The 18,712-nt window shown below is 40.1% G+C and overlaps 1 non-coding gene and 2 pseudogenes across 1 annotated transcript; all 3 read left to right on the plus strand.

Moving 5' to 3' along the window:
* Nucleotides 1-2,814: 2,814 nt before the first annotated feature.
* Nucleotides 2,815-5,531, plus strand: LOC110770184 (G-type lectin S-receptor-like serine/threonine-protein kinase At2g19130 pseudogene; annotated as a pseudogene).
* Nucleotides 5,532-11,030: 5,499 nt separating this feature from the next.
* Nucleotides 11,031-14,310, plus strand: LOC110746794 (G-type lectin S-receptor-like serine/threonine-protein kinase At2g19130 pseudogene; annotated as a pseudogene).
* Nucleotides 14,311-15,453: 1,143 nt separating this feature from the next.
* On the plus strand, nt 15,454-15,592 carry LOC148296021 (small nucleolar RNA Z247). Its single transcript, XR_015834931.1, has one exon. It is a non-coding gene; the product is annotated as a small nucleolar RNA Z247 (small nucleolar RNA).
* The last annotated feature ends 3,120 nt before the right edge of the window (nt 15,593-18,712 follow it).

The raw sequence follows: 18,712 nt of genomic DNA on the forward strand, positions 1-18,712 counted from the left end.
CACAGTAATCAAAATTGGATTGATGCTAACGACATTCATTTACTTCTCTAGCTTTTCACTTTCTGTCTACACTTATGTCAATTTATTCTGGAACCTAGTTACTCACCTGAGACTGAGGGAGGACTATATCACAACTTCCAAGTAGAAAAGTTATTATGCGTGGCATATTGTGATTGGTCGGAAATATTTACGCTTGAAGTGGTAATGTGGATGTGTAAGGAAGTAATGCACTAAAGAACCGAAAAAAGACTTCACTACACTTCATTTCTGGTTTGAAACTCATGACAGTGATCTATTAGTAAGAAATTAATTTTGACAAAATCACATTTTTATCGTTGTGGAACAGTTTGCAGTTTTTTGGTGTTATGGGCCTGAGGCCTAAGAATAAGAAACAACCACTACTAAATAGCCCTGACAAATCTTATAACAGGGAAGTCATGAGACAATAATACCATGACCTTGTTTTTTCGGTCTGAATAATACCATGACTCAGTAGCCCAGATCTATACTTAAGCCCAACTTTACAAAGCTTGTCAGCAACAACATGGAGAATAGTAAACACAAACTCAAAATCCCACCGTCAACAAAACTCAAATTACAATTGAGACTCGTTTACAAGGTTATCCTAATACTTTTCGAAATGTGAAACTACCTCGGAAGACTCATGGTCAACCAAGGGTCAAACTTTCCAAATTTGGTCAATCGGCCCCGCGGGGCCCACGACCTCCGTTTTACTATCCGAACATTCCTATGGGTTCCACAAGGTTTAGGAAATACGTCTTGCAAGTTTGGTTCGGATCGGACGGTTGGATCGCTTGCGATCGCACGATCGGACGGTTATCGTAAAATGCAAACTTTAAGCTATTGAATCGGAATACATTACACTACCCACAACTCAAGGATGCATCATGTGGGCTAGGGGAACGATCCCCAGTTGGATTGTTTTCCCTAGTACATGATGTGCATCATCATATGTACCTCCCCTTGGATACTGATGCTTGGAAACAGTGGATATGGATACATGGATACATGGATACATGGATATGGATACGTGGATATGTCGGAACCCGGGCACCCTTGACGGGGTGTTACCGTAGACCCTTGACTGGGTAGTCTCCGTGCGTAGGACTTGTCACATGCGTATGAGTCTTGAGGATTCGACTGTACGTGCTGGCTGAGAGTTAGTCCCCCGGTTGGACGGCTCATTCCCTGGCCACATGGTTGTTGAGGATTCCTCCATGTGATCTAGTTAAACAATCCCCGGATTGGATTGTTGTCCCCTGGTACATGATGATGGTGAGAGGTGGGTGTATTTATATGTATATATATATATATATATATATATATATATATATATATATATATATTCATTTATAGGCATACATATTACATATATGTATATGTGGATTCGTTTCTGGATTGAGATTCGTGAGATTGTGCTTCGTAAGTACTCTGTACATGTATGAATGTTTAAGTCGTAGATTGGAAAGTGTTGTTCGGCAACATACGCTTTGGATAGGGTATGGTGGTGGGGTTGAACTGACATAAGGGGAGGAATTGATAATGCGTTCAGTATGTGTCTTGTCGGATTTGAAGTTGTAGATGAATTTGAAATTTATCGTTGGTTCTGCTTTAAATAATCGTATATCATCTGAAATCGTGATTTGTCGAGATAAAAACTACGTGTGGCTTGATCCCTTACCCAAGGGTTCGTAGGTAACCTAGGTGCAGCCGCGAAATATACTATGTTTAAAAGGTTTGATCAATTCTGAGTATGTGAATAGATTTTGATGTGGTTATTGGATTTGAGTCCTATTTATTATTATTGTTGGGTTCAGTTTTGAATATGTTGGTACGCCTGAAGCTCGATTTAAACTTGAGCGAGATTAAATGCTTGTTTATTCCTCAATTATCACTTGAATGAGTTTTATTAATTAGTGTATGTGTTTCTATTTTGAATTTATTGGAAGGCCGGAGGCCTATTACGTAAATTGCATGTTATTATCTTGTGTATGTTGTTGTTGGGATGATTTTAATTGTGTTTTTTAACATATTGAAAAATTTGGGAAATGTCCATTTTTTAGGGGAGGCTTTGTCGAAATTTCGGCAGAAAGTCTTGTTCTTCAGTAAGTGGGCCCGGCATCGGTGTGATGTCGGAAATTTCCACAGGATTCGTCCTAAGTTCCGAGGAATTCGGGCAGGGCCTGTCACTTTTCCCTTCAAGTACTAAGGTTGGTTTCAACAATATCACAAAAAAAACAAATGAAATAAACGGCTAAGATTGCTTCCGTATGAACCCAACCAGTGATGACTTTCTATCTGATGAACCGCCAGCCACAAGTTACATTGGATGGAAAAATATTTGCCTCTGCCCTGGAAGAAAGGATACAAGTTATTACAACCACTACCAAAAAAAGAGAAAAAAAGAAAAGAAAAAGAGCAACAAAGCACAAATCTAGCAAAGATAGCGATTTGTGTAGCCTTTTCAACACGGCAAAACAAAAGGAAAATCTAGCCAATGGGTCCAAGTTTCAAACGTAAGTAAGGCTCATTCCTATATTAACATAATAATGAAACAATTGAAACGCAGATTGATTGTCCATTACGGCTGACAAAGCTAAAAATGGCATCAAACTCTGTTCATACATGCATGACCTGAGTTTCTCCAAAGGCGACAAAATTTTACGTGCAGACAGAAGAGTTTATCTTTGAGTTTTTGCCACAAATGGCACCATGATGACTTTGCCCAAGTCCAATCTCCACTAAATGGCCAAACCATGGGGTAGAATAGAAAATTCTAGTCCACTCACTCCTCTCTCTCTCTCTCTCTCTCTCTCTCTCTCTCTCTCTCTCTCTCTCTCTCTCTCTCTCTCTCCTTTCTTTAAAGTTTAAGTTCTTGGTGCAATACAGTATCTAGAACTTGAATGCAAATTGGTTTTGCGCAGCCATGCATGTCAAAACCAAACGAAGTTTGGTGCTTTTGCTTTGCTTATGCCTACATCTCAAAACCCATGTTTGCCTTGCAGCTGACACCATCGCTGCTAACCAATCTCTCTCTGGTGATCACACCATTGTCTCTGCAGGAAACGTTTTTGAGCTGGGTTTCTTCAAACCAGGTAATTCTTCAAACTACTACATAGGCATCTGGTACTCTATACAAGTGGTATCTTTGCAGACCATAGTTTGGGTGGCAAATAGGGAAACACCCGTTTCTGATAGATTTTCTTCAGTCTTGAAGATCTCAGATGGTAATTTAGTTCTCTTTAATGAGTCCAACACTCCAATTTGGTCCACAAATTTAGCCTCCACCACCACCTCAGATTCTGCACAAGCAGTTCTTTTAGATAGTGGAAACCTTGTCTTAAGAACTGCTGGGTCTAATGCTAATACATCAGAGCCTTTGTGGCAAAGTTTGATCATCCAGCTCATACATGGCTACCAGGAGCTAGAATTGGATTCAACACTGTCACCACTTCATGGAAGAGTTCAGAGGATCCTGCACCAGGTCTTTTCACTCTTGAGCTTGACCCCAATGGAAGTAATGCATATCGCTTACTTTGGAATAGGTCTAGACAGTATTGGAGCAGTGGAGCATGGGATGCAAACTCACGTATTTTCAGCGGGGTTCCTGAGATGAATCGTAACTATATCTACAATTTCAGCTTTGTTAAAAGCAAAAACGAAAGTTATTTCACCTATTATATTTATAATCCTCAGACAATATCTCGATTCGTGGTGCATACCTCAGGGCAGATTCAGCAACTCTCATGGTTGGAGAATTCCGGCAAGTGGAATTTTTTTTGGAGCAAACCAGGAAAGCGATGTGATGTTTATGATTTATGCGGGGCATTCGGCAGTTGCAACGAGGTAAGCACGGTCTCCTGTAATTGTTTGACAGGTTTTGAGCCAAAGTTGCAGAGGGATTGGAATTTGCAGGCTTATTCTGGTGGGTGTAAAAGAAAAACCCCTCTGCATTGTGAGAATGCTACTAGTGCTGACGGGAAGCAAGACCAGTTTCTGAAAATGGCTGGGATGTCATTGCCTGAAAATAAGCAGTCTGTGAACGTTGAGACTATTGCTGGATGTGAATCAGCCTGCTTAAATGATTGCTCTTGCACTGCTTATGTTTATAATAGCAGTGGATGTTCAATTTGGATCGGAGACCTCTTCAATCTGCAACAACTCACATCAAGTGATAGTCAGGGAATAACTTTGTACCTCAGACTAGCAGCTTCAGAGTTTAAGAGTCCTAAAAGCAATAAGGGATTGATTATTGGTGTTGTGGCAGGCTCAGCTGCTGGAATAGCAATTCTCTTAGGCCTTATTGTGGTTGTAATCTTGAGACAAAGGAAGAGAGTGACTGGAACGGGAAAAGCAGTAGAGGGTTCATTGGTGGCCTTTGGGTACAGAGATCTGCAAGATGCAACAAAGAACTTCTCAGAAAAATTGGGGGGAGGAGGCTTTGGTTCTGTTTTCAAAGGGACCCTGCCTGATTCATCTGCCATAGCAGTAAAGAAGCTTGAAAGTGTCAGCCAAGGAGAGAAGCAATTCAGAACTGAAGTGAGCACAATAGGGACAATTTCACATGTCAATCTTGTCCGGCTTCGCGGGTTCTGCTCTGAAGGTACAAAAAGGATGTTGGTCTATGATTACATGGCGAATGGATCATTGGATTCTCACCTTTTCCATGATACACGTCCAAATGTTTTGGATTGGAAAACAAGGTACCAAATTGCTCTGGGGACAGCAAGAGGGTTGGCTTATCTTCATGAGAAATGCAGAGATTGCATCATACATTGTGACATAAAGCCAGAAAACATTCTTTTAGATACTGAACTTGGTCCAAAAGTGGCAGACTTTGGCCTTGCAAAGCTTGTTGGAAGAGAGTTCAGCAGGGTCCTGACAACCATGAGAGGGACAAGAGGCTATCTTGCACCAGAGTGGATTTCAGGAGTAGCAATAACAGTGAAAGCTGATGTTTACAGCTATGGAATGATGCTGTTTGAATTCGTGTCGGGACGACGAAACTCTGAGCAATCTGAAGATGGCAAAGTTAGATTCTTCCCAAGTTGGGCTGCTAGCCAGATAAGGACTGCAGAAACTGATGTGCTGAGCCTATTAGACCCCAGGCTAGATGGAAATGCTGATGTACAAGAGCTCACAAGGATTTGTAGAGTTGCTTGCTGGTGTGTTCAAGATGATGAGGCTCATAGGCCATCAATGGGCCAGGTGGTGCAAATCCTTGAGGGAGTTTCAGATGTCAACCTGCCACCAATACCAAGATCTCTCCAAGTCCTTGGAGACGACCAGGAACACATAATCTTCTTCACTGAGTCATCCTCAAGCCAGAGTTCACATCGAAGGAGCAATAGCACTTCAACAGCTTCCTCTCAGACCAAGAGCACCACATCTTCAACCATGTCCAAGAGATCTGAAGAAGAGCATCAAATAAACACTTGATGTGCCTTTTCCATTTGGTCATTTGGTTTGAGCCTTCTAAGTAATTGTCATATGTATTATATATTTTTATATAGCTTCTTTTGATTTGGTATGGTAATTGTATTATTGTTTATATATATTCCAAGAGCCTTGCTTCAGAACAAAGTCTTTGGAGATAAAATTGCTGTTTCTAATTTGAAAACCTTCATTTGCACAAATGAAAATTGGACCGAAAACTATAATTGAACTATTGTCGAGTGTGTTTCAATTGAACCACACAAATACACGATTTAACGGCTAGACTCAAATGTAATCAAAATAAGAGTTTGTTAGTCTGTCTTGAGATATGCTCGTATTTGGTGAGTTTACATATTTGAAGGTTGCTCTTCTTGGAAGAGATTAGAGAAAAATTATGGACTTTGATAAAAGAATTGCCAGATTGTGCCATCATTTTTTATTCATCTACATAAAATGGATAGAGCAAAAACGACAGCGTAGCAAACAGATGGCAAACATACAAAGCCAAACTCATGAACAGTGGTGCACCCCCATCAGACCATAAGAGAACCGGTGCTTAAAACCTTAATCAACCGTTAAACCCCAAGAAAGAACCCAACTAATTTTTGCTTTTCAAATTCTTTCTAATTACGTGCCTTCCGCTTTCTCTCTCAGGTACACTCTCTGCAACTATTTTGATTTCTATGAATTTTACTGAAAACAATTGGATTTTTCCTTGCAAAAGAGACCACATATAAATTGGGTATCTTAGGGTTTCTTTGGTTGAGATTGAATTGCTATGTGCAAGTTTCTTGAGGATGGAATGAACCCTTCTTGTTCTTTTGTGTGCCCTCTTGGTGTGTGATTAGATTCGACTAAAGAACATGAACGGAAAGGTGATAAACCAAAAAGGGGTTAATTTTGAACCCAATCCTATATCTTTATGTATGGATAATCCAGATGGAAAGATTTACGAGAAGAAATGGAATAAGAAGAAAGGGAAGTTAGCTAAGAAGTCTGATCTCCCATGTGATGGTGACAAGAAACTTCCCATCTGCTCCCATGATGGGTTTCCTGATCATACCCAGAACTGTTCATCGGTTGGTATTCAGAATTCTAGTAACTGTTCAAAGATGAGCAACCATGGGTCTGATGAAGTAAGCAGTGATAGTTTTCTTTAGGATCTTTTCAGGCCAGCCAACCCTCTGCTGTACTTCAATGTAGCAAGGTTGAACTTGAAGATTCTAATGGCAGTGTTTGTGAAGATAACAAGACTGGTAGTGGCAGAGCCTGCGCCCACGATGGAAAAGAAAATAGATTTTTTGAAAAGAAGTGGCAGAAGAGGCAGCATGCTGCTAGGGATCAACAAAGGCACTAGGTGAAGGAACAGCCAAGTTACAGATATCCAGCTGTAGAGAATAGTGTCTGGGTTGAGCATGGTAATAGTTTGGAAGCTAATGCATTGGTTTTTTCTGGACACAACAGTGGTGCTTATGGGAGAACTCCCCGGAGAGTATTGGGTGAAGCACCACAATGGGTTGCTTCTCAACAGAGGTTGAATTGCAATGGGAAACAAGGACTTGGAAATTGTAGAGCAAACTTCTTTGGGTTGCATGATAAGTTTGTTACGTATCAAAAAGAATTTTCACAGGTTCCTTTTGGCATGCACCATTAGAAGAATAGATATACAGCCAAAAGAATGTTTAACAATGATCATCATGTTGCAAGTCATAGATATAAACTCTGTTTGAACTCATCCTTTGTGTATTCTAAAATAGAGGTTGATTTCTATTTTAATACGAAGAAGGTTCTGGTTTGGAGGTTGGAGAGTGTTGCTTGCTCTGTCATGCAACCTTATTTTTTTGGGTGAAATCATGCAACCTTATTAAAATCAACAATGGTCATGAAGATTTAAACATCCTTGCAAGTATTGATTTATAATGGAGAATGATGACTTGGTGAGGGACATGATGAGACAAATTACTTTTTTTTTTTTTCGTGACAAAGGGATAGTCTAAACTACTAGTTTGAATCAGATAAATTGGCCCGTCATGTCTTTAAATGAACAATTTTGCTGTATCGTTTGTCCTTAGGACATGGATGTTTAATTGGCCTCCTGCCCATTGTCAGCGGAGAGATAATGTTTATGTTCCTATTATCTGTGAATTGATGTAAATGCAACCATTCCCAGGAGGAGCTGATAATGACATGTCTGTCTGTTTTGGATTAATTAAGTCATACGCGTGGCATGGTATGTGATTCAGAAACGTTATGTCGTTATTGGTTGATTAAACCCATTGGATTTGAAAGTAAATTCTGAGAAAGAAAAATTAGAAGCTTACAAATAGTTTTGTACGGTTGAATGGGCTCATTGAATTTGAGTTGAAACTTGGAAGAGAGAGGTTGGTGGATTGTAGCTGCTGGACAAGAAGCCAACGATTCATTTGGGCCGAAATGGGGAAGGCAAGATCAGTTTGTCTTTCAGTGTGGGTTAGGCGTTTGAGGACCTAGCCATGAACGGCCTTTACTTTTCGAGCTTTTTGCCAGCTATCAAAATGTCAATTATAATGAAGCTGGATAATAGCTGTAAAGTCTCATGTCCATATCCACATAACCCACTCACTATTTTGGTGTTGAATGACAAAGACGATATGCCTAGCGTACCTTAAAAAAGTATAAGAATTTGTGTAAAATGAGGATAGCACTGTTTTGTTATTTCCGACCAATTACAGTATGTCAAGTAGAAAAGTTATCATATGTGGCATACCGTGATTGGTCGAGAATATCCACGCTTGAAGTGGTAATGTGGGTGCTTGAGAAAGTAATGCACTAAAGAACCGAAAAAAGACATCACTACACTTCATTTCTGGTTTGAAACTCATGATAGTGATGTTAGAAATATGCCCTTAAAGCCAACTAATTATGTAATAGTTAGAGTTAATGACATCTTTGATAAAAGACATATTATGTTATTAATGGGCAAGAAAGGTTGTTTTATATATTAAATGATCATATATTATCTTTCAATATGTAGAACAACCATAGTCCAAGGAATACACAAGTGGATATGAGAGCTATGTAATGAGATTGCATACATGGAGACTTGTCATCATCCCTAAATCCTGAATATGTTCTTGGTCATATTAAGTGTGAAGACAAATCGATATGTGTGTAGGTGCTTGTAAAAGAACAAGTACACTGAACGCAATCCAACACATGAGTTACAGCATGGAAGTCTTTACTCACATGTCCAGCTGGAACTCATAAATTGCAATGATGCAAACTAATCCTTAGACTTGAGGCATCATAGATGTATTGTGACTATGTTGTTAATCTTTGAGGGCACTATACGGTCATGCTGAATTAGGCATAGTTTAAAGGTGCTCATCAGGATTCTCAATAGAGTCATGGAAGCAAATTAATGTATAACAAGGAATCTCTACTCTCAGTAAAGGAGAGAGAATACTCCAAGATATGATTGGTCAAATCTCTGCGCAGAGTAGTTGATAAGACTTGAAAGAAAAAGTCTTCAAATCTTACCAGGATAATCATATAAAAGGAATGATTCACATTAGGATATTCACAATCGGATTCCAAGATCTAATAATGTGAATAAGGAGTATTGGCATAAGAGAAGGATTCAATTGCACGGTCATTCCAATTTGAACAGGTTCTTTCACATTGTCTCATTTAGCTTGGATAACCATGACTTGCTGCTAGGCAACAACCATAATTTGTGGATGTCCTAAAAGGTTTCAATTAACCTTTATTAATATGAAGAATTTAATTATGGAATTTAATTCGTATATCATCTTTGAGGAGTTGAGTCAACCCACTATCTTGCTAAAGGGAACCTACGAATCTGCACACCCAAAAAATGTGATTAGAGATACAATGAGGAGAAATGAAATGAGGAGACACAAGTCAATGGTTGATAATCAAATGTCAAATGTCAATCTCTTGGCCTCTTCCTGTGGTTTTCACCTTTTCTTTTGCTTTCATTTGTGTTCATCAATCTCTCTCTCTCTCTCTCTCCCGCAACCCATTCCCCCCTCCTCCTTATCCCAACCCAACCTGCAAAAACTTCTTTGCCGAAAACCTTAGTTTGGGTACCTCAAGGAGATGCTTTTCTGGTCAATAAGAAGACACAAAACACAACACTCAATTTCACACAATATACAAAACCCAAAATTCCAAGTAGACAACTTCAATCTATCTTGACGTTAAGATTGTGGAGTGTTTTAGGGTAGAGTACGTTCTTTGGCTTTCTCTCATTGGTTTTGAGGGGGTTGGGTTGGGATCTGGGTTTTGAAGGGGTGGGATAAGGAGGAGGGGGGAATGGGTTACGGGAAAGAGGGAGAGACAAAGAGGGAGAGCTGAGAGAGAGAGAGAGATTTGGATTTTTTTTATTTTTTTTTGTATTTTTAAGTTTATTTATTTATTTAAATTTTTTTTTTCAGTTTTTTTTTATTTTAAAAATATTTTAATTAAGATGGACGGTTTTAGCCCTCAAATTAACGGCCAAATTGACGGAAGGACCAATGAGAGAGTTGGATGACCTAATTGCCTCAAAAAAAAGTTTGAATACCCAATTGCAACTTGAGGTAAAGTTCAGAGACCTTTACAGTTAAAAACCCTATTTATTTTTCTGCCACTATATTTCTGCCAACTAGCTAAAAAAGCTTGACCAGAGGTCAAGATAGAACCTAGCAACAAGCAGGGCTGCGATGAATGAGTCTTTATTATGGGACTTTTCCCTTCAAGTACTAAGGTTGGTTTCAACATTTATCACAAAAAAAAACATATGAAATGAACGGCTGAGATTGCTTCCGTATGAACCCAACCAGTGATGATTTTCTATCTGATGAACCGCCAGCCACAAGTTACATTGGTTGGAAAAATATTTGCCTCTGCCCTGGAAGAAAGGATACAAGTTATTATAGCCACTACCCAAAAAAAAACAGGACAGCAATAAAGCACAAATCTAGCAAAGAAAGTGAATTGTGTAGCCCCCCCTAACACGGCAAAACAAAAAGAAAATCTAGCCAATGAGTCCAAGTTTCATGACTGAATTCTTGTTGACTATTGAAGAAGGTATATAAATTTGCTCAAACGTAAGTAAGGCGCTGCTCATTTCTATATGACCATAATAATGAAACAATTGAAACGCATATTGATTGACTTGGTCCATGGCGGCTGACAAAGCTACAAATGGCATCAAACTCTGTTCATACATGGTTTTGTGGTCCAATCTTATTGCATGGTTGGTTGACCACATGACCTGAGTTTCTCCATGTTGAAGAATACACAGTCCCACATTGGACACTCCAAAGGTGACAAAATTTTACTTGCAGACAGAAGATACCAACTGATACAGCGGAACAAGAACAAAAGATAATTTCGAGCAAACTTAACTCCGTTGATTCTAAGAATACCCAGAATTAAAACTCTAATCTGTTAATTCTGAGAATACCCAGAAAAAGAGAAAAGAGATGAGAGGAAAATCTCAATCTTCATTCAATAACAAACATCAACTCCCCTTTCATTCAATTTCATGCATTATTTATAGGAGCCTCTCAATCAAGATAAGATAACTCCTCATAACTCTCCTAAACCTTTTCTATCCCAACTTCCCTCCTAATGATAACTTCACATTAAATCTCCCTATAACTCACAAGTATGAAAAGACTCTCTATAACTTTATTCATGAACCTAAATAACTCCCACATACGAAGAGACACTTATTTAATATAGGTTATTAAGACTTTCCTCATGCATGAACGTGATCCCAATGGTCCATGTATGTATTTGCTAAACTCACTGCATCATATTCTCAGAATTAACAGATTAGAGTTTTAATTCCAGATGTTCTTAGAATCAACAGAATTAAGTTTGCTCGAAATTATCTTTTGTTCTTGTTCTGCTGCATCAGTTTATCTTTGAGTTTTTGCCACAAATGGCACGATGATGACTTTGCCGCACAGCTGCCCAAGTCCAATCTCCACTAAATGACCAAACCACGGGGTAGAATAGAAAATTCAATTCCACTCTCTCCCTCTCCCTCTCTCTCTCTCTACTTTCTTAAAAGTTTAAGTTCTTGGTGCAATACAGCATCTAGAACTTGTCTGCAAATTGGTTTTGTGCAGCCATGGATGCCAAAACCAAAGTAAGTTTGGTGCTTTTGCTTTGCTTATGCCTACATCTCAAAACCCATGTTTGCCTTGCAGCTGACACCATCGCTGCAAACCAATCTCTCTCTGGTGATCAAACTATTGTCTCTGCAGGAAAGGTTTTTGAGCTGGGTTTCTTCAAACCAGGTAATTCTTCAAACTACTACATAGGCATCTGGTACTCTAAACAACTAGTATCTTCGGAGACCATAGTTTGGGTGGCAAATAGGGAAACACCAGTTTCTGATAGATTTTCTTCAGTCTTGAAGATCTCAGATGGTAATTTAGTTCTCTTTAATGAGTCCAACACTCCAATTTGGTCCACAAATTTAGCCTCCACCACCACCTCAGGTTCTGCACAAGCAGTTCTTTTAGATAGTGGAAACCTTGTCTTAAGAACTGCTGGGTCTAATGCTAATAGATCAGAGCCTTTGTGGCAAAGCTTTGATCATCCAGCTCATACATGGCTACCAGGAGCTGCCATTGGATTCAACACTGTCACCAATCAAACCTTAGCTCTCACTTCATGGAAGAGTTCAGAGGATCCTGCACCAGGTCTTTTCACTCTTGAGCTTGACCCCAAAGGAAATAATGCGTATCTCATACTTTGGAATAGGTCTAGACAGTATTGGAGCACTGGAGCATGGGATGCAAAGTCACGTACTTTCAGCGGGGTTCCTGAGATGAGGCGTAACTATATCTACAATTCCTATGTCTACAATTACAGCTTTGTTACAAACAAAAACGAAAGTTATTTCACCTATTATATTTATGATCCTCAGATAATATCTCGATTCGTGATGGATACCTCAGGGCAGCTTCAGCAACTCTCATGGTTGGAGATTTCCAGCAAGTGGAATTTGTTTTGGAGCCAACCAGGAAAGCGATGTGAAGTTTATGATTCATGCGGGGCATTCGGCAGTTGCAACGAGGTAAGCACGGTCTCCTGTAATTGTTTGACAGGTTTTGAGCCAAAGTTGCAGAGGGATTGGAATTTGCAGGCTTATTCTGGTGGGTGTAAAAGAAAAACCCCTCTGCATTGTGAGAATGCTACTAGTGCTGACGGGAAGCAAGACCAGTTTCTGAAAATGCCTGGGATGTCATTGCCTGAAAATAAGCAGTCTGTGAACGTTGAGACTATTGCTGGATGTGAATCAGCCTGCTTAAATAATTGCTCTTGCACTGCTTATGCTTATAATAGCAGTGGATGTTCAATTTGGATCGGAGAACTCTTCAATCTGCAACAACTCACATCAAGTGATAGTCAGGGAATAACTTTGTACCTCAGACTTGCAGCTTCAGAGTTTAAGAGTCCTAAAAGCAATAAGGGATTGATTGTTGGTGTTGTGGCAGGCTCAGCTGCTGGAATAGCAATTCTCTGAGGCCTTATTGTGGTTGTAATCTTGAGACAAAGGAAGAGAGTGACTGGAACGGGAAAAGCAGTAGAGGGTTCATTGGTGGCCTTTGGGTACAGAGATCTGCAAGATGCAACAAAGAACTTCTCAGAAAAATTGGGGGGAGGAGGCTTTGGTTCTGTTTTCAAAGGGACCCTGCCTGATTCATCTGTTATAGCAGTAAAGAAGCTTGAAAGTGTCAGCCAAGGAGAGAAGCAATTCAGAACTGAAGTGAGCACAATTGGGACAATTCAACATGTCAATCTTGTCCGGCTTCGCGGGTTCTGCTCTGAGGGTACAAGAAAGATGTTGGTCTATGATTACATGGCGAATGGATCATTGGATTCTCACCTTTTCCATGATACACGTCCAAATGTTTTGGATTGGAAAACAAGGTACCAAATTGCTCTGGGGACAGCAAGAGGGTTGGCTTATCTTCATGAGAAATGCAAAGATTGCATCATACATTGTGACATAAAGCCAGAAAAGATTCTTTTAGATACTGAACTTGGTCCAAAAGTGGCAGACTTTGGCCTTGCAAAGCTTGTTGGAAGAGAGTTCAGCAGGGTCCTGACAACCATGAGAGGGACAAGAGGCTATCTTGCACCAGAATGGATTTCAGGAGTGGCAATAACAGTGAAAGCTGATGTTTACAGCTATGGAATGAATTTGTGTCGGGCAGACGAAACTCTGAGCAATCCGAAGATGGCAAAGTTAGATTCTTCCCAAGTTGGGCTGCTAGCCAGATAAGCACTGCAGAAACTGATGTGCTGAGCCTATTAGACCCCAGGCTAGATGGAAATGCTGATGTACAAGAGCTCACAAGGATTTGTAGAGTTGCTTGCTGGTGTGTTCAAGATGATGAGGCTCATAGGCCATCAATGGGCCAGGTGGTGCAAATCCTTGAGGGAGTTTCAGATGTCAACTTGCCACCAATACCAAGATCTCTCCAAGTCCTTGGAGACGACCAGGAGCACATAATCTTCTTCACTGAGTCATCCTCAAGCCAGAGTTGACATTAAAGGAGTAATAACACTTCAACAGCTTCCTCTCAGACCAAGAGCACCACATCTTCAACCATCTCCAAGAGATCTGAAGAAGAGCATCAAATAAACACTTGATGTGCCTTTTCCATTTGGTCATCTGTTTTGAGCCTTCTAAGTAATTGTCGTATGTATTATATATTTTTATATAGCTTCTTTTGATTTGGTATGATAATTGTATTATTGTTTATATATATTCCAAGAGCCTTGCTTCAAAACAAAGTCTTTGGAGATAAAATTGCTGTTTCTATTTGAAAACCTTCATTTGCACAAATGAAAATTGGACTGAACTATAGTCGAGTGTGTTTCAATTGAACTACATAAATTGACGATTTAACGGCTAGACTAAAATGTAATCAAAATGAGAGTTTTTCACTCTTGAGATATACTCTTATTTGGTGAGATTAAATATTTGAAGGTTGCTCTTCCTGAAAGAGATTAGAGAAAAATTAAGGAAGTTTGATAAAAGAATTGCAAGATTGTGCCATCATTTTTTATTCATCTACATAAAATGGATAGAGCAAAAACGACAGCGTAGCAAACAGATGGCAAACATACAAGTCCAAACTCATGAACAGTGGTGCACCCCCATCAAATCACACCATAAGAGAACCGGTGCTTAATAAAGGCAGTAAATCGTTTGTTAGTTAGTTAGCCATCTGTAACTAATCTTATACAGTTGTATTTGACAGCTCATCATTGTAATTTAATATAAAGCTTGTACAAACTATTCTTTCAGTATTTTTGAGAATTACAATTCCTTTATGGTATCAAAGCCATTCGATCCTCTCTTCCGCAATCTTTCTTCTGCTATTTTTTTCCTTTCTCAAACCCTAATTTTTCTTCTTCCTCTCTGCTTCCATGGCGGCTTCTGATGCTTCTTCAGGTCAAACGCCACCGCTTGCTGGTGGTCCTGTTCTTTCTCCTGCTGCACCGTCCTCACTTCCAGCTTTCACTACTGTTACTGTTCAGAATATTTCCGGCATGATTCCGATCAAACTTCAGGCAAACAACTATTTGCTCTGGAAGAATCTTTTTCTCCCAATTCTTCGCAAATTCAAGATGCTCGGTCTCGTTACTGGTGCTGAGCCTCCTCCTCCTCGCACAATTCTTGATTCTACTGGTTCCACCATTGAGAATCCAGCCTTTGATCTTTGGTATGATAAAGATCAAAGCCTGATGATTTGGATTATCTCCACGTTATCTTCTGATCTTCTCTCTCATACTGTGGGCATTGAGACCTCGCGTGCTCTCTGGGAACTTCTTGAGAAACGTTTCGCCGGTGTTTCTCGTGCTAGCATTCATCAATTGCGCTCGCGTCTTCAAACCCTCACTAAAGGTGATCTGTCTATGGTCACGTATTTGCAGCAGATGAAGGAAATTGCTGCTGGCTTGGGCGCGGCTGGCCAACCTCTCACTGATTCTGATCTTGTTGCTTACATCCTGGCTGGTCTTCCTGAAGAGTATGATTCTTTTGTGACCTCTATTGAAACTCGCAGTGACCTAGTGTCTTCTGATGAGCTTCATGGTTTCTTGCTTGGTCGTGAAGCTGCGATCCTACATCGCAAGACTCGTTCTTCTCTGCCAGTCACTCATGAACCGTTTCATGCTTATGCTGCTTTTCCACAACACAGAGGTCGTGGATCTCATGTACATTCTAGGCACAGAGGTCCTGGTCAGGGCCAATCCTCCTTTGGTCAACCTCAATTTCAGGCCCAATTTCAGTCTCGCCCTATGAATTCAGGCTCTCGTGGATTGCTTCCAACACCTCCTGTTTCTTGGACGCAAAATTCTTCTTTTGGATCCTCTTCTCGTGCACCGTCTCAATTTTTTCATGGCGGATCTTCATCCAACTCACATTCTTCTCCATTTTCTTCTGATGCTTCCCACTCCTCTCATGGAGTTATTATTTGTCAATTCTGTAACAAGCGTGGTCATGGCGCTGCCACTTGCAGGAAGCTAGGTCGTCTTCTCAATCAGACTTCCTCTTCACAGTCCTCGTCTCAGTACTCAGGCTATTATGTCAATCCACAGTCCCAGCCTCCTTCTGCCTCTTGGATTATGGACACTGGGGCTACCGCTCATGTTACTGCTGATAACAGTCATCTTCAAAATTCTGTTCCTTACTCGGGTCTTGATTCTTTGCAAGTTGGAGATGGTAACTGCTTACCTATATCGCATATTGGTTCTTCTGTTATTACTACTCCTTCTGCTGATTTTTCTCTTCGGAATATTTTACATGTTCCTCATATTACTCAAAATTTACTATCGGTTCAGAAGTTCTTAGAGGATAATCAATGTTCTCTAACTCTCTATCCTTCTGAATTTGTCATTAAGGATCTGGTTACACAGAGGATGCTTTACCGCAGTCCACTTAAGGAGGGTATGTACAAGTTGACTGCTGGTGTTGACTCTGTTGCTGCCAAGACCAGTTGCTCTGCTTCTTCCTTTATGGTAAATAAATGTGATTTGCTCACTTGGCATCAGAGATTAGGTCATCCTCATGCTTCTGTTTTTAGGCAAGTCATGAGTCATAATAACCTACCTTTATCTGGTTCATTTGCTACAAATGTACTCTGTTCTGCTTGTAAGCTAGGAAAGGCATCCAAACTTCCATTTCATGGTTCAGGCTCTAAGACTACCAAGCCTTTGGAATTGTTACATAGTGATGTCTGGGGTCCGAGTCCTGTACATTCTGTTTCAGGAAATAAATACTATGTTCTTTTCTTGGATGATTTTACCAAGTATGCTTGGATTTATCCCATGAAGTTCAAATCTGATGTTTTTGGTATTTTCAAGACTTTTAAGGCTAAAATGGAAAACCTGTTGGACTCTAAAATCAAGATACTCAGGAGTGATTCTGGTGGGGAATTCTTAAGTTCTAATTTTCAACAGTTTCTTAATCAAGAGGGCATTGTTCATCAATTAAGTTGCCCTCACACTCCAGAGCAGAATGGTGCTGCAGAGCGAAAACACAGGCACATAGTTGAATTGGCTAGAACTTTGTTAGCTGCTTCTAAAGTTCCTTTTCAGTTTTGGGTTGATGCCTTTCTCACTGCCCTCTACCTTATCAACCGCCTACCTTTTACCTCCTCTCACCTCTCTCCTTTTGAACTCCTATTTCACTCCAAACCCAATTATCATTCCCTTAAAATTTTTGGTTGCCAATGTTTTCCTTGGTTAAAACCTTATAGTCCATCCAAATTACATCCCAAGAGTTTATCTTGTGTGTTTCTGGGTTACAGTCTTAATCATTCTGGGTATCGTTGTCTTGATCCTGTTACAAATCGCCTTTATGTATCTAGACATGTTACTTTTCATGAATCTATTTTCCCTTTTCATGCTACTGTTTCTTCTTCCTCTTCTGATTCTATTTCTTCACATTTTCCTATCATTCCTCTCACTTTTCCTGTGGTCACTTCTTCTCCTTCACAGTCTCCTTTATTGTCCTTATCCTCCTCACCTCCTCCCTCTTCTGTGCCCTCTGTTTCTCCCCCTTCTCAATCTTCATTATCTGTTCCTTCTTCTTCTATCCCTGTTCAAAACACTCATCCTATGATCACTCGATCAAAACATGGTATTTTTAAACCTAAAGCTCTTACAGCCACTAAACATCCCTTGCCTTCTTCTTTACATTCTGCTGCCCTTCTTCCTCCCACTCCCACTACCTATAAACAAGCTGCTAAACATTCAGTGTGGGTTGAGGCCATGAAGAGTGAACTTGCTGCTTTGGACCAAACCAAAACCTGGACTTTGGTCCCTCCATCTCCATCTCAGAATTTAGTTGGTTCTAAGTGGGTTTTTCGCACTAAGTTTAAACCTGATGGTACTGTTGACAAATTCAAGGCTCGTTTGGTTGCTAAGGGGTATCATCAGCGAGAAGGCTTGGATTTTCATGAAACTTTCAGCCCTGTGGCTAAACCTACTACGATCAGACTTCTTCTTTCTCTAGCAGTCCAATATGATTGGTTCTTAAATCAATTAGATGTGAGTAATGCTTTCCTTCATGGTTTTTTGAAGGAAAATGTTTTTATGTCTCAGCCCCCTGGTTTTGCTGATCCTACTAGGCCTCATTTTGTTTGTCAGCTCAATAGATCTTTGTATGGCTTAAAACAGGCCCCTAGGGCGTGGTATGATGAATTGTTCAAAGCCTTGGTTTCTCTGGGGTTTCGATCTTCTCAGGCCGATTCTTCTCTTTTCATTAAGTCAAGTGGTGCTTCTCTTGTTCTTGTTTTGGTCTATGTTGATGATATTTTGGTCACTGGAAACTGCAACACAGCTTGTACCTCTCTTATTTCTCATCTCAGTGCCAAATTCCCAGTTAAGGATCTTGGTCCCTTACACTATTTCCTTGGCTTGGAGGTCACACGATCTGCCCAAGGTCTATTTCTTTCTCAAACTAAATATGCTTGTGATCTTCTCAAGAAGACAGATTTTCTTGGGGCTGCTTCTTGTTCTACTCCCCTTGGTTCTTCCAAGTTGGATAATTCTGGGGATATTCTTGAAGATGTTACTTTCTATCGCTCTACTGTGGGTGCCCTTCAGTATCTTACTTGGACTAGACCTGACTTATCCTATGCTGTTAATCTTGTTTGTCAGCACTTGCATCAGCCTCGTTCAAATCACTTGGGTGCTGTTAAACAAATTCTTCGTTATCTCAAAGGCACTA

The sequence above is a fragment of the Prunus avium genome, chromosome 3 (assembly GCF_965620075.1).
Source record: "Prunus avium chromosome 3, drPruAviu1.hap1.1, whole genome shotgun sequence".
Classification (NCBI taxonomy): Eukaryota; Viridiplantae; Streptophyta; class Magnoliopsida; order Rosales; family Rosaceae; genus Prunus; species Prunus avium.